The following is a 13,831-nucleotide window of genomic DNA, read 5'->3' on the forward strand; positions in this document are numbered from 1 at the left end:
TTTCCTGCATCAATTGAGATGATCATGTTTTCTTTTTTGTTTGTTTTTTACCTTCATTCTGTTAATGTGGTGTGCTATATTAATTGATTTTTTAATGTCGAGCCACCCTGGTATGAGGGTGATGTTGGCCTTGTAGAATGGATATTTATTTTTTTTAAACCCTATATATTAAAAGGATCCTATATCTCAGGCTTATGAGGCTCTCTTCTTAATCTAAACCCATTAATCTCCATTAGTCTACCTCTTATCACCTTACTTATTATTTATATTGTCATACATTGCTGTGATGGTCATTCTGGAGCCCTATGGGAAAAGCTGCATCATGATGATATAGTAAGTAACAGCCATCGGAGATAATTCTGATGCCTTTCCTTCTTTCCAGGAGGTGTCCAGAAATCTAAGCACTTTGCAATTTGAGGCAACAACTAGTGAGCAAAATGTGATAATAATAGCAGCAATTGACACTTGCAATAAAGTTTGAGCCTAGGCCTCTTACCCCAGTGATATTCTTTGTGTTAAAAGCACTTGTTAATCCCTTCCACAAATTATTTTCCTGTCTAAGTTACTAAAGTCAGCTTCTGTTGCTTCAAACCAAGTACTGTGCAGCATTGAATATTGTTGATTCTAGGGTGAACATTTTTCACATTTTAACCTCTTTGAAATTAGGAAGTATCTTATCATTGTTGTCATTCCTGTGCACGTGTGGATTTAGGTCATAGGTGTTCATATTGTTATTTGCACTGAGTTATGTACATTGCTGTTACTAAATATTATGTCTGAATAAGTCTAACAGACCTTTTTCAAAAACTGTTAAATTAACTGATAAGATGGTGATAAGAAAGTGTGTATCATAGATTAATTGGCATTGCTTATTTTTTTCTTAGTATTAAGCAACAGTGTATCTTGCAATTGATTGTGTTTTAGATTTGATGCAGTATGGTAAAATTGGCCAGTGCAAATGATGTGTAAAGTGGGAAATTGATAATCCATATGGGCTTTTCTTTTTGGGATGATGAAAATGTTCTAAAATTGATGATGGTGATGACTGTATAACTCTGTGAATACACTAAAAAGCTTTGGATTTTAAGTTGGACTTTAAATGGGTGAATTGCATGGTATATGAATTAAATCTTAATAAAGCTGCTTAACTATAACACTAATATTGTTTAGCACCTGTTAAACAGTCTGGGAAAGGAGACCTGGATGATGTCTGCAGTAAGCAGTGTTTAGCAACAGAAATACAGAAAAAAGATAAACATTTTTTTAAAAATTCAAGAACCTTCAAGATAATAAACTTTTATTTTTTTCCTAATTCAAGGGCATTTGTCATGCAGTCCCCTAGGAAACCACATAACAGTTCAGGAGTGGGGGCTTAAGAACTTCCCTCCTCTCTCTCAGGACATAGACGCTTAGATTTAGAAGAAAGGACAAGAATCCATTCCCTGATGTTGCAGAGTCTCTGGTGGCTCCAGCCCAATTTTCCAACCACTTCAGAGTGAAGTGAGCAGTCACCTAACACCTGCTATTCAAAGCCCTTATCAGCCATGTTTTTACAGTTAATCTCCTTCTGATAAAGTGGTTCATTTTTCAGAGCTGTATTGGTGACTTGTAGGAGGGACCAAAATTTTCATGCCCACACTCAACCCCTCCCTTCCCCTTCTGCCAGTTGATTTTTCCCATATTAGAAAAAGACAGGCACTTGTAATAGTCTCATAAAATGGACTCTGGTATTTACTAGGGAAGGGCAGCCAGAGGAGTGGCTATTCTATTGTTGAAAATTGGGCTTCTGGGAGTTGTTGCACAGGTGTGTGGCAAGGCGTGGCTGAGGCATATTGATTTGCTCTCACTTGGAGTGGTTTGAGCTGGCAGTGAGTTCCTTGCCATTCCTGGTTTTATGGAAATCAGAGGCACAGAAAGTTGATCTCTTTGTTCTGGGGAATTGAGACAAGCCTGTGCCATAGTTTACTATCCATCTCTATGTTTGGGGGCTGACACAGGTGGCTAAGAGTTGAAACATCGCAAATGGTGAACATGGAATGGCGGAAGCAGCAGGTAAAATTTCTTTGCTTGACAAGCTTTGGTATCCTAGATGAATTGTGTCTGTTCTCTGTCCTTTCCCCCTCCCTTTCCTGGTAGTTCTTTGGGAAGATGGCTTGGTTGCGTGCATCGTTTCGGGGAGGAGGGCTGGGGGTAAGAGTAAGGTACAGAGTGTTCAGAATAGCCAGTTAGGAGCTTCTCTGGTGTGTCCCTGTATTCCTAAGGAATTCAAACGTGTGTGCTGACTTAAGGATCTTACCTAAGAGATTAAGATAGTAGAGAACAATTAAAAATCTCAAGAAGTAGGAACATGTTTATCTCTTTTTAAGGAGGAAATCAGTATTAGTAATATTACTCTTGAGTTGGATGGTGATACACAGATGGTGGTTATATTATTCTTTATATCTTTTTGTACATCTTAAATATTACATAATATGTATTTTTTAAGTAAATAAAGGAAAAACCTGTTGGATATTTAGGGGAGTTACAAAGAGAAGTTGGTTTAGGTAGAAGGAGTATATTGCTCCTTGATGTGGCCTTTGAATAAGAAATTATAAAATGAAGAGACAAGTTCAGTGAGGCCTAGCTTAAAGCTATTTACTTACTGAATACTGTAAAATCAGATGGACTCTTAATGGAAATAAATGTTTCCCCATATAGATAAAATGAGAAATTTCTTAATCTGTATGCTCAGAGGAACAGTTTCTGGATAAAATTCAAAATTGTGCTGAGTTAGGCAGTATAGAAAATTCTGCTGATGGTCAGTCATTGTGGCCCTTTAGAAATATTACTCATCAGACTCATTGAATTCAATTTATCCAGAACTATACTATTGGTTCTTACCCCCTTCTATTCTTCCTATATTTTGTATCTTTGTAATTTGGTAATTGCATCACGTTATGTACCCACTCAAGGTAGAAAACTTAGACGTTTCCTGGTCATGTTTTACTTTTTGCCCCTCTTCCTTTGTCCATGCCGAACCTTCTTTCTGGAATGACCTTCTCTGTTTAACAAAGTCTTAATCATATGGTAAGAACTCCTGCAGGTTAAACCCCATTGCTGACTACCCTGCTGCCCCAGCTCCAGACTGAAACCAACGTTCTTTTCTCAGATTCTTTTTGTTCCTAGTACTGGTATAACTAATTAAATTGCCTCTTGTTTCTCTTCCTCACTATATTGTGAGCATCTTAAGGGTTCTTTTTTTATAGGGTTTTCTGCACACCACAGAGCTTAATACATAGCAGGTGATGAGTAAATGCTTTTTGAATAAAATTGAAGTGGAAAAGCCCCTGTGTAGGCAGTAAGCCTTTTTGTCCATAAGATGGCAGCAGAGGTGTGTCAATGATCACCTAGGGATAAGGCTCCCAAATAGCCTATTTTATTTGGATTCGTTTACAGATGAACTTTCCGTTTTACGTGTCTTATAACAGAAGGAGTGCAAATGTTTTTTGGCTTGTGGAGACCCTCATGGACTTCTCTGGTCCTTCTTCACAATTTTACCTTCACAATGTATAAAGCTCCCTGGGTTGTGAGGCAGGTGGCCTAGTTTCCTCTTCAGCTAAGAACAGTTTACGCCTTCTCAGGCAAGTCATTTGCTTCTCTGATCTCAGTCTCTTTATCTGTAGTCAGTGTAGTTAGGAGATCTGTAGGTAATACTGGGTTCTAAAATCGTGTTATCTTAGGTCCTCAATGACTGTCTTGCCATTGATGTACTCAGTATTGTGTTAAGTGTGGGCATAATAAGAAAGGGATATGCTCTAGATCAGGGGCCCATGAGCTTGAATTGAAATTTAAAAAACAACATTATTCTTGTGGGGACATGTTGGTATGGGTATGAAATATTTATTAAATAATACACAGTATAGTATGGACTTAGTAAGTGGTCTGCGGTTTTCACCTGACTGGCAAAGGGGTGCGTGGAACAAAAATATTAAGAACCCCTGCTCTAGATTGTGCCCAAGATTGTTGACACCAAATATACACACAGTAAGCCATGAGTATATATTTTAGGGAAAGGATATACTTGAGTGCAATGTTATATTCAAGTAGGTATATTAGGAGTTCAGAGAAGAAGGGAAATGATGTAAAAAGGGCTTCATGGAATAAGAGGAGGTAGAATTTAAGTTGGCTTTCAAGCATACAAAAGGTTTAAGTGGTGTTGAGAGAGTTTTTTTCTTTTTAGAGCTTATTATATGCCCAGTACCCTGCTAGATACATTTAATCCTCATGGTTTTGTAAGATAAATAATAGTATTCTGTTTATACATGTAAGTAACTTAAGGCTCACCTAAGCTAAAGAAGATAGCGATGGTCCCAGAGATAATAAATAGCAAAGCCAGGATTTAAAACCAAGTTTTTTGGACTTCAGTGCCCATGCTTGTTCTTCTCTACCATTGGAAAATGTATGGTGAAAATGTTACTAGGGGTCAGTTGTAGTTGGGCCACTCAACACCATAAGCATGGCAAAGTGAGCAGCTGTTACAATTGCTTGATATACAGGGTGGTAGAACTTCTGGGAAATAAGTATTTATCTTGAGAGATAACAATTCTAGATTGGAGGATAGGGTAGAATTTCTGTTTTAAGAGGTTAAAGAGTGAAGCAAATTGAAAACTTTCTTTCCCCTCAAAAATCTAAATGGTAAATAGAAGTTGTTTAGAGCCAAATGAGAAGTTGTTTTTTTAGGTCAGCTGACTTGGCCAAGGTTGGATGAGGATGCTAGGTGTAAGAAGCTGACCTTTGTCAGAGTTCCAGAGCCTGGAGCAGGCATATTTTTATTTTAAGCAGCATCAGAAAAATGGAATTGACTGACAGCAATGACCTCAATGATAAATTCTTTTTTATTCTTCTTCAAATGGTGACTTTTCTTCCTCTTCTCCTTCCTCTGAGTCTTGATAATCCTAGGTAGTATATTCACCCAGCTCTTTGTTTCCTATGAAGAAATTTTAGTCTTCTCACCTGGAGAGGGAAGAACTAGAAAATAATTTATAGGCCCTGTGTACTTGTGCTAAAAATGGCTTACTTATCATTGACATGTAAATAAAATACCATAATAGCTCAAGGATCCTTCAAGAGCTAGATTTCATTTATAATGGAGTTGATGTGTTGTTGTTGTTGTTTTTTTAAAAAAAGAGCACTTAGCACGCAAACTTCATAAATAATTGGAAGCAGAACTTCAAGCTTAGCTATTTGCATGACAAAAATACATCTGTACAAAGGTGTTTTTTGTTGTCGTTATTTTTTGTCCTTGGCAGGTGCTTCCTTCCCATCTTAATTGAATTCACTTCTGGCCCTACTCTGCCATCTAGTGTTACTATATCTCCCTCTTCCCTCCCCTCTTAATCTTGAAAAAGTCCTCCAGTCTCACTTTCTTTGCTTCCTCGCCTCCATTCACTCTTCAGCCTCCTCAGCCTCCTAAAATAGAAATTCTGCCCCACCCTCCAATCCAGTAATTGCACTGGTAAAAGGCCCTGTAGACTTCCAGGAAAATGGAGGATTAGAGAGGAGGAGGAAATATTTCTCTCCAAGAAAAAAATAGGTAGAGGACAGGCAGAGACTGTCTAGAGGGCTGTCCTGCGACTCAGCACACCTGGGGAAGATGAGACACCATCCAGAAGAAAGAGGGGCAAAGGAAAGGAGTCTCAGCTGCTGAAAAATGCCATGAATAAAGCTGCAGAAGCAGCAGCTGGCGACCATCCCCTAACCCTAAGAGCAAACAGCAGTCTGCAGACTGCAGGGACTGTGGACTGCAGTGGCTGTGGACCTAGGAGTTGCAGGGATCCTTTTCGCCTGTCTGCCAAAGCATATCATCTGCTGGCAGGCCAGAAAAAGTGCACAAAAAGGGAAAAATTAGTTAATTAAAATAAAATAAGGCAATCAGGTGCCTTTATTGCCCTCCCCTTGAAAACTGGATCTTGGAAACTGGCCTGTACCCCATTACTGGGTCCTTAGCCCTGCTTTGAGCAGTTAAACAGGGACAATCCTAAATATCTAGAACAAGTTGAACCAAGAGTCATAGAATAGTGGTAGCATACAAGTACTTAACAGTAAATCCTTAGATGAAAGAGAAACTGAACATCAGAGTAAACTCAGCATCAGAATCAGAACTAATTGTAGAATGACCTAAATAAGTAAAAGATTGTCATTTGTGAATATGACTTTGGCACTTGAGGCTGGCAGGTTTTAAAGGAAAAAAAAGTTCAAAATTACAAGGATTTAAGATGCTATAGTGCTTTTCTGGGATAGTTTACAGAAACACCAGACTCACATTTTCTTGAAAGCAAAGGAAATCCTTGAACCTGTAGTCTGGGCACTATGTAACTTGGAATCTGCAGCAGGGATTGCAAACTTTTTCTATAAAGCACCAGATAGTAACTATTTTAGACTTTGTGGGCCCTATGATCTTGTTGCAACTACTCAATTCTGCTGTTATAGAATGGCAGGTAGTGGCAGTGGGCACGCAGCCTCACCCATTTGTTTGTATTGTCTATGGCCGCTTCAGCATTACAACAGCAGAGTTATTGATTAGGCCTGCAAAATCTAAAGTATGTACTACTGACCCTCGACAGATAAAGTTATTGACCCCTGGTATTGAGCAACCTTGGCACTAGTGACATTTTGAGTCAGATAATTCCTTGTTGTTGCCTACTTGGGGACAAAATTGCCCTTTTTTGAGAACCACTGGTCTAGAGGATTAGGAAACCTTAGTTTGGATGAGGGCAATTTCCTTTTTTTTTTTTCTTTTAATGATTCTTATCAAAGAGTGGTAGTTTTGGTTCCTTACTCAAACTTCAGCTCTGATCGCAGCCTGGAATAAGAAAGGTTAAAATGACACTTGATCATTTGAATGCAGTAGTCCCTAAACTATAAAATCCGGTCATATCCTGATACGTGACACATTGGATATAGGAATTTTCCTAACTATAGTGAGCTTATCAAAATTGAACAGGATTTATAGTTTCCCTCCATCTAGGCTTACCCCATTTACACCAGATTAGAATTTTGCCCCTGCATTTCTCTGCCATATGTTTCTTTTTTCTTTATCTTTTCCCCACTGTTGGCATTTGCCAGCTGGCTTCTCCTCAGCCTCAAGTGAGGCAGTATTTACAGTTCACTTGGAAGGATGCTGCAACTAGGATAGCCCAAGGGCAGATGAAAAAATAACCAGAATGAGAATGCTCCATCTCTTTTGCTCTATTTTCTTTCACATGAGGGAGAATTCTTCTCTCTCCCCTGTCTATATCTAGTGAGTAGTATTGATTAGTTTGGTACAGTATATAAAATATGCATCTAATGGAGTGGTATTTTGGGAACTGTTAGCAGCATTGGTTCTGCCGAGCCCCAAGATTTTGCCTTCCTCCCTCTTTCTCCTCCCCTTCCTTCTCCTCCTCCTTCTTGGTAGACAGCTTCTTAGCAAATTACAAGCTCTGCCTCTGGCTTGCTGGATAGCAGTGGCAGTGCAAGCTTTTTCTAGTTTCCAAGGGAGACCGGATGCTGAGACTGCAGTGTTTCCCAGCAGCCACTTACCTTTCTTGCTTTCATCTCCACACATCTTTTGACCTTCATTCTGCTATGCAGGCCTGCGCAAGGAGGTAACAGTGTTTTCTTGATGCTCTCTTTGTCAAAGGGAACAGAGGGAAAGTGGGGTGGTATGGGGCAAGACATATAGGACAGCAGAGTGTAAATGCTATAATTAAGAGAAGAGTAGCTCTTGAAGTGTGCTGTGTCCATGCCCTTTTTCCTACTTGCTATATCTAATGACTGTCTTAAAGGTGGGAGCCCTAGTGCTAACTCATACGACATAAAAGTGCCATGTATAAGTGTAAAATTGGTATAATAATGCCTCCAGGAAGCATAGAAGAAAAATGAGAACTTTAACTTGAGAAGAATTTAAATCAATTACTTTTAAACTTATTGAACAAACTGCTTTTGTGAGAAAATTCTGTTATGTTTATTTTCTGTGAGTTGGATCTGGCTTTCAGGTTTACGGAGAGGGCTTGGCAATAATGCCTCTTAGCTGGATTTCAGAACTTCCAGAGCTGTGCAGTTCAATATGGTAGCCAGTAGCCACATGTAACTATTTAAAATTAAATGAAGTAAAAAATTCAGTTCCTCAGTCATACTATCCATGTTTTAAGTGCTCAGAGGCCATGTGTGACTGGTGGCTACCATATTGGACAGTACAGGTATAAACCTTTCCATTATCATGCAAAGTTCTATTGAACAATACCGTTCTAGAGAAAGTGACCTATGGAATGTAGGAAATTTGGTATTGCACCAGAACTAATGAATAAGCATTTTAATAAGAAGACTTAGAGCCATTTGTCTAGAATCAGCATATGGTTCACTGGTTTAAAGCCTGATAGGACCTTTAAAACTATAGACTTACCCCTTTATTTTATAAAATAAGAAACTAAGTTCCCAAAAGATTAAGTGATTCTCTTAAGGTCAATCAAGCAGTGAATGGTAGAACTGAAAGTATTAATAGAACCTAGAAACCTTGTTCTTTCTATTATACCACAGTATTGGCATCCTATTTCTAAATAAAAATAGCAAGGAAATTTGAAGTGAAACCTGCCTGATAGGACCCCAGCAGCTATAGAATTAACTATATCCTCTAAAGGAGAATTAAGTCCCTCATAATATCTGTCACTTATAGTTTATTGATGGCAGCCTGATAGCAGATAGATGACAACCTCTAAAAATGTGAAAATCATCCTTTCCCAAGACAGAGTTGATTATGACAAACTATTGGGAGGTGTCAAGGGGTGCTAGAAGTCTAATGTAAGACCTCTTTATCTACCAATTTCTGTTATTCTGGGTTTTGGAAGCAGAAATTTCTTGCTCTATAAATCTAGTTAGGTGGAAGAAATGGTTTCATTGTGGTGTAATATAAGAAAAACTATACTGGAAGCAGAAAGACCATGATTGTATCCTTTTAAATCTGTAACTAAATAACATTTTGACCTTGAGAAAGTATTTTAATGTTTCCTTAGGCCATGATGGACTCATTTATAAAGTAGGAATAAGTTTATCATCTCTACCTGAAGCCTTAGAAATAGATCAGATTATTTCTTGAAGTCATAAAATTTTTAGCCATAAGTTCTATGGTTCTGTTATTCCTCTATATTTTTCCCCTTCCCTGATAGCTATACATATGTTTTCTCTGAATATGACCTCTCTGAGTAACCTTTGTTTATATTCCTTATCTCCTATTCCAAGGGATGATAAGGTATCTTATAGGTCCATTAGTATCCCATAATTTACAATCATGGCATCCTGAGTGCTACACAGGACATATCCCCAACTTGGTTCTTCCCTGTTTAAAGCTAAAACATTTAAGTACCCTTTGCTTTTAAGAACAGATTTGAGGCATTGCACTACTTAAGGTTCTTTCAAAAACCAATTTCCCATTGGTGGATTCCAGAAGAAAATTTTATTTTCTCATCACTCTAGGGAAAGCAGTTTTGTTCTCTTCTTGGAAATCATGGTTATTTTTCTTTCATTCTTCTTTCACATAGAGTACTTAAAAAAAATTTTTTTTTAAAGATTTATTTATCTCCCTTCTCCCCTTACCCCCTCCCAGTTGTCTGCTCTCTGTGTCCATTCACTGTGTTCTTCTGTGACCGCTTTCTATCCTTATCAACAGCACTGGGAATCTTGTGTTTCTTCTTGTTGCGTCATCTTGTTGTGTCAGCTGTCTGTGTGCGTGGTGCCATTCTTGGGCAGGCTACATTTTCTTTCGTGCTGGGCGGCTCTCCTTATGGGGCACACTCGTTGCGTTTGGGGCTCCCCTACGCGGGGGGGCACCCCTGCGTGGCACGGCACTCCTTGCGCGCATCAGCACTGTGCATGGGCCAGCTCCACATGGGTCAAGGAGGCCCAGGGTTTGAACCATGGACCTCCCATGTGGTAGGCGGATGCCCTATCCATTGGGCCAAGTCCACTTCCCTAGAGTACTTTTATTAGGTACTTCTATGAACCTTCATGAAGAACATTTTCAAGGGAATTGATTTCTGCATGAGTTATCCATTTACGGGAAAATAATTAAGGGAAACTTTTTTTTTATTAATTTTTTTTTGTTTTTAAAATTTTTTTTCATTTATTGAAATATATTGCTCATACATAAACATGCATAAACAATAAATGTATAATAGTTGTGACCTTACAAAACAAATATATATAACATCAAACAAACATATATAACATCTCACCCTACCACCAATAACTTCAATTGTTTTTAAACCTTTTTAACTAATGATTAAAGACCATTGTCAAAGTATTACTACTAAACAAAGTATTTTTCCCCTAACCAATCCGATTATTATCTTTATATCATTTATATATGAACATACATAAACAAGTGTATAGTAAACGTTGTGAACTTACAAAGCAAACATGCATAACATCATATGGGGATCCCATATATCAACCCTCCACCAACACCTTGTATTGTCATGAGACGCTTGCTACAAACTATTTAGGACTTCTTTGATTGGGTTACAGTTTTCTGAATATGAGTGCTTTACATTGTTGGTTAAGTTTGTTCCTATTTGATTTTTATCTGTCATATTTTATTTTCACCACTCTTTTGACACTTTCAGTTACTTTTATTGATATAATCTTCATTTTTAGACTCTCTTCAAGGCCTCTCTCTCCTGTCTTTTCTTTTCAGGCTCTAGCACACCCTTTAATATTTCCTGAAAACCTGGTCTCTTGCTTAGAAATTCTCTCAGTTTCTGTTTATCTGTGAATATTCTAATTTCACCCTCATTTTTGAAAGACAGTCTTGCTGGATATAAGATTCTTGGCTGGAAGTTTTTATCTTGTAGTATCTTAAATACATCAGACCACTGTCTTCTTGCCTCCATGGTTTCTAGTGAGAAATCAACACTTAATCTTATTGGATATCCCTTATATGTTATGCATTGCTTTTCTCTTGCTGCTCTCAGAATTCTCTCTTTGTCTTTGGCCTTTGACATTCTGATGAGTATGTGTCTTGGAGTTGGTCTATTTGGATTTTTTCGGACAGGAGTACTTTGTGTTTCTTGGACAGGGATATCTATGTCCTTCAATAGGACTGGGAAATTTTCAACCATTGTTTCTTTAAATATTCCTTCTGCCCCTTTCCCTTCTCTTCTGCTTCTGGGACACCCATGGCACATATGTGTACATACCTTTTGCTATCATTTAGTTCCCTGAGACCTTGTTCAATTTTTTTCATTCTTTTCTTCATCTCTTCTTTTGTATGTTCACTTTCAGAGGCCATTTCTTCAAGTTTACCAATCCTTTCTTCTGCCTCCTTAAACCTGCTATTATATGATTCAAATGTTTTTTTAATTTCATTGATTGCACCTTTCATTACCATAAGATCTGCTACTTTTCTGTGTATGCTTTCAAATTCTTCTTTGTGCTCATCCAATGTCTTGTTAATATCCTTAATCTCTTTAGCCATCTCATTGAATTTATTAAGGAGATTTGTTTGAACATCTATAATTAGTTGTCTCAACTCCTTTATGTCATCTGGAGGCTTATCTTGTTCCTTTCACGGGGCCATAGCTTACTGTTTCTTGGTGTGAATTGTAATTTTTGGTTGGTGTCTTTGCATCTGGCTTACTCTTTTTTCTGGGTGCAGTTTTTCTCTCTTGTTTAGGGTTTCCTATTGTTTCTCCCTTGTAGGAGCCAAGCATGTAGTTGTTGCTTTAAGCTGTGGAGGCTCAAGCTGCTCTCATTGTCCCAGGGACTAATGAAGCTTCTTCCAACTTTCTCTTTTGCCAGGGGTAGGGACAGAGTCACAGCTATGTGGAATAATCCACGTGTAGACCTAGACTGTAGTTGCCCAGAGAGACTGATGAAGCTTCACATCCCTTTCTCCCCTACCTGGGGCATGGATGGAGCTTCAGATATGGGCAGCAATCTATGCAGTGTGGGTCCTAAGATGATTGCAGTTGCCCTGGTAGACTTCTGATTTTCAGTCTATGCCAGCCAAAATTCTGTGCAGTTGCCTGTATAGGCTGGTGCAGGGATCCTCAGCCCTCCTCCCTGCCAGTGGTGGGGCTGAAGCCTAGGCGGGCTGCAGGCTGGTCTGTGTGAAAGGAACTGTCAGCCCGGCTTCCCCTCAGGCTGGGGGCAGAGTCAGAATGGTGGCTACAGGCTTCTTTTTGACTTGGGCTGGTTCTCACCCCAGCTATTCCTAGGGTTATCTCTTAGCCAGCCAAGTCTCAGTAGCTGAAATCGGCAGCCACCTTTTCTGGGAAATGGAACTTCCAATTCCCGTCACAGAGCAGCTCCTGGGGTGGCTTGTGTCGCCAGAGTAGGACAATCACCAAGCTCCACAGCTTGACTGGTAATTTTCCAGAGGGGCTAGCGCAGGTCCCCACAGCTTCATTCCTGCTAGAGGTGGCATTGGGGCCTCGGCTAGCCCTGCAGTCTAATCTGGATGGGAAGAAGCTGGTCCCCAATAGTACTGGGATTTTCAGTCTGCCCCACTTCCCCTCGTGCCAGGCACAGAGTTCAGATGGCAGCTCTCAGCCTCTTTCTGACCTGGACAGGCTCAAACCTTAGCTGTTCTCAGGATCATACTATAGCCCACTGAATTTCCTCATCATAGCTGAAATTCCCCATTTTGGGGAAGTGGGGCTTTCAGTTCCAGCCGCGGAACAGCTCCCAGCTTGTGCCTCCAGTGGAGGATGGGCACTGGCCTCCAGGGTGTGGAGCGCTCTACTTACGAGTCTTCTCTGCAGATGGGCAGTCTCCTCCTTCCACTCCTTCAAGGACATTGCAGGATGCTCTTCTGGTCTCCTGGAGCATCCAAACAGGTGCTTCAGCTAGCTCCAGAGAGCTCTGGGTGTTTGCTAACTCCCTGTAGCAGGAGCTGACTCTAGGAGCTCTTACTCCACTGCCATCTTGCTGGTTTCTGGTTAATTTGAACTTTTTTTTTTTTATGAGGTATCAGGGTTCAACCCAGGACCTCGTACATGGAAAGCAGGTGCTCATCCACTGAACTACATCCACTCCCCAATGAGAGTTGGCTTTTTCGTTTATTTGTTTGTTTTTAGGAGGTACTGGGGGTTGAAACCTAGGACCTTGTACATGGGAAGCAGGTACTCAACCACTTGAGCTATATCCACTCACCAAGGGGAACTTTTTTATTAGATTAGATGAGTTGATATTATAGTGTAGCCAGCCTTTCTTTCTTTTCCAAATTACCATGACTGAGCTTTAAATGTGATGATGAAAATAATGTAGTAGTGGTGGTAGAAGTGGCAGTAGCAGCAATTGAACTGTATTGAATTTTTTAAATCTATTTCTCTCTCCTTCCCCACCCCCCACCCCCAGTTGTCTGCTCTTCTGTGTCCATTTGCTGTGTGTTCTTCCATGTCTGCTTGTATTCTTGTCAGCAGCACCAGGAATCTGTGTCTCTTTTTTTGTTGCGTCATCTTGCTGCATCAGCTCTGCATGTGTGCAGCGCCATTCCTGGGCAAGCTGCACTTTTTTTACATGGGGCGGCTCTCCTTATGGGGTGCATCCTTGCACATGGGCTACCTTATGGGGGGGACACTCCTGCGGGCATGGCACTTCTTGCACCCATCAGCACTGTGCATGGACCAGCTCACCACAAGGGTTAGGAGGCCCTGGATTTGAACCCTGGACTTCCCATGTGGTAGGCGGACGTTCTGTCAGTTAAGCCAAATCCATTTCCCTGAACTGTCCTGAATATGTCATGTGTGCCAGGTACTGTTCTAAGTGTTTCATGTAGATTTTCATTTAATCTTTACAACAACCCTATTAATGCTTG

The 13,831-nt window shown here is 39.9% G+C and overlaps 1 protein-coding gene across 2 annotated transcripts in view; it reads left to right on the forward strand.

Moving 5' to 3' along the window:
* PPP1R12B (protein phosphatase 1 regulatory subunit 12B) overlaps positions 1–13,831 on the forward strand; it is a 252,830-nt gene that overhangs the window by 117,604 nt on the left and 121,395 nt on the right. The window lies entirely within an intron of this gene.

This window comes from Dasypus novemcinctus, chromosome 13, assembly GCF_030445035.2.
Source record: "Dasypus novemcinctus isolate mDasNov1 chromosome 13, mDasNov1.1.hap2, whole genome shotgun sequence".
NCBI classification, from domain to species: Eukaryota; Metazoa; Chordata; class Mammalia; order Cingulata; family Dasypodidae; genus Dasypus; species Dasypus novemcinctus.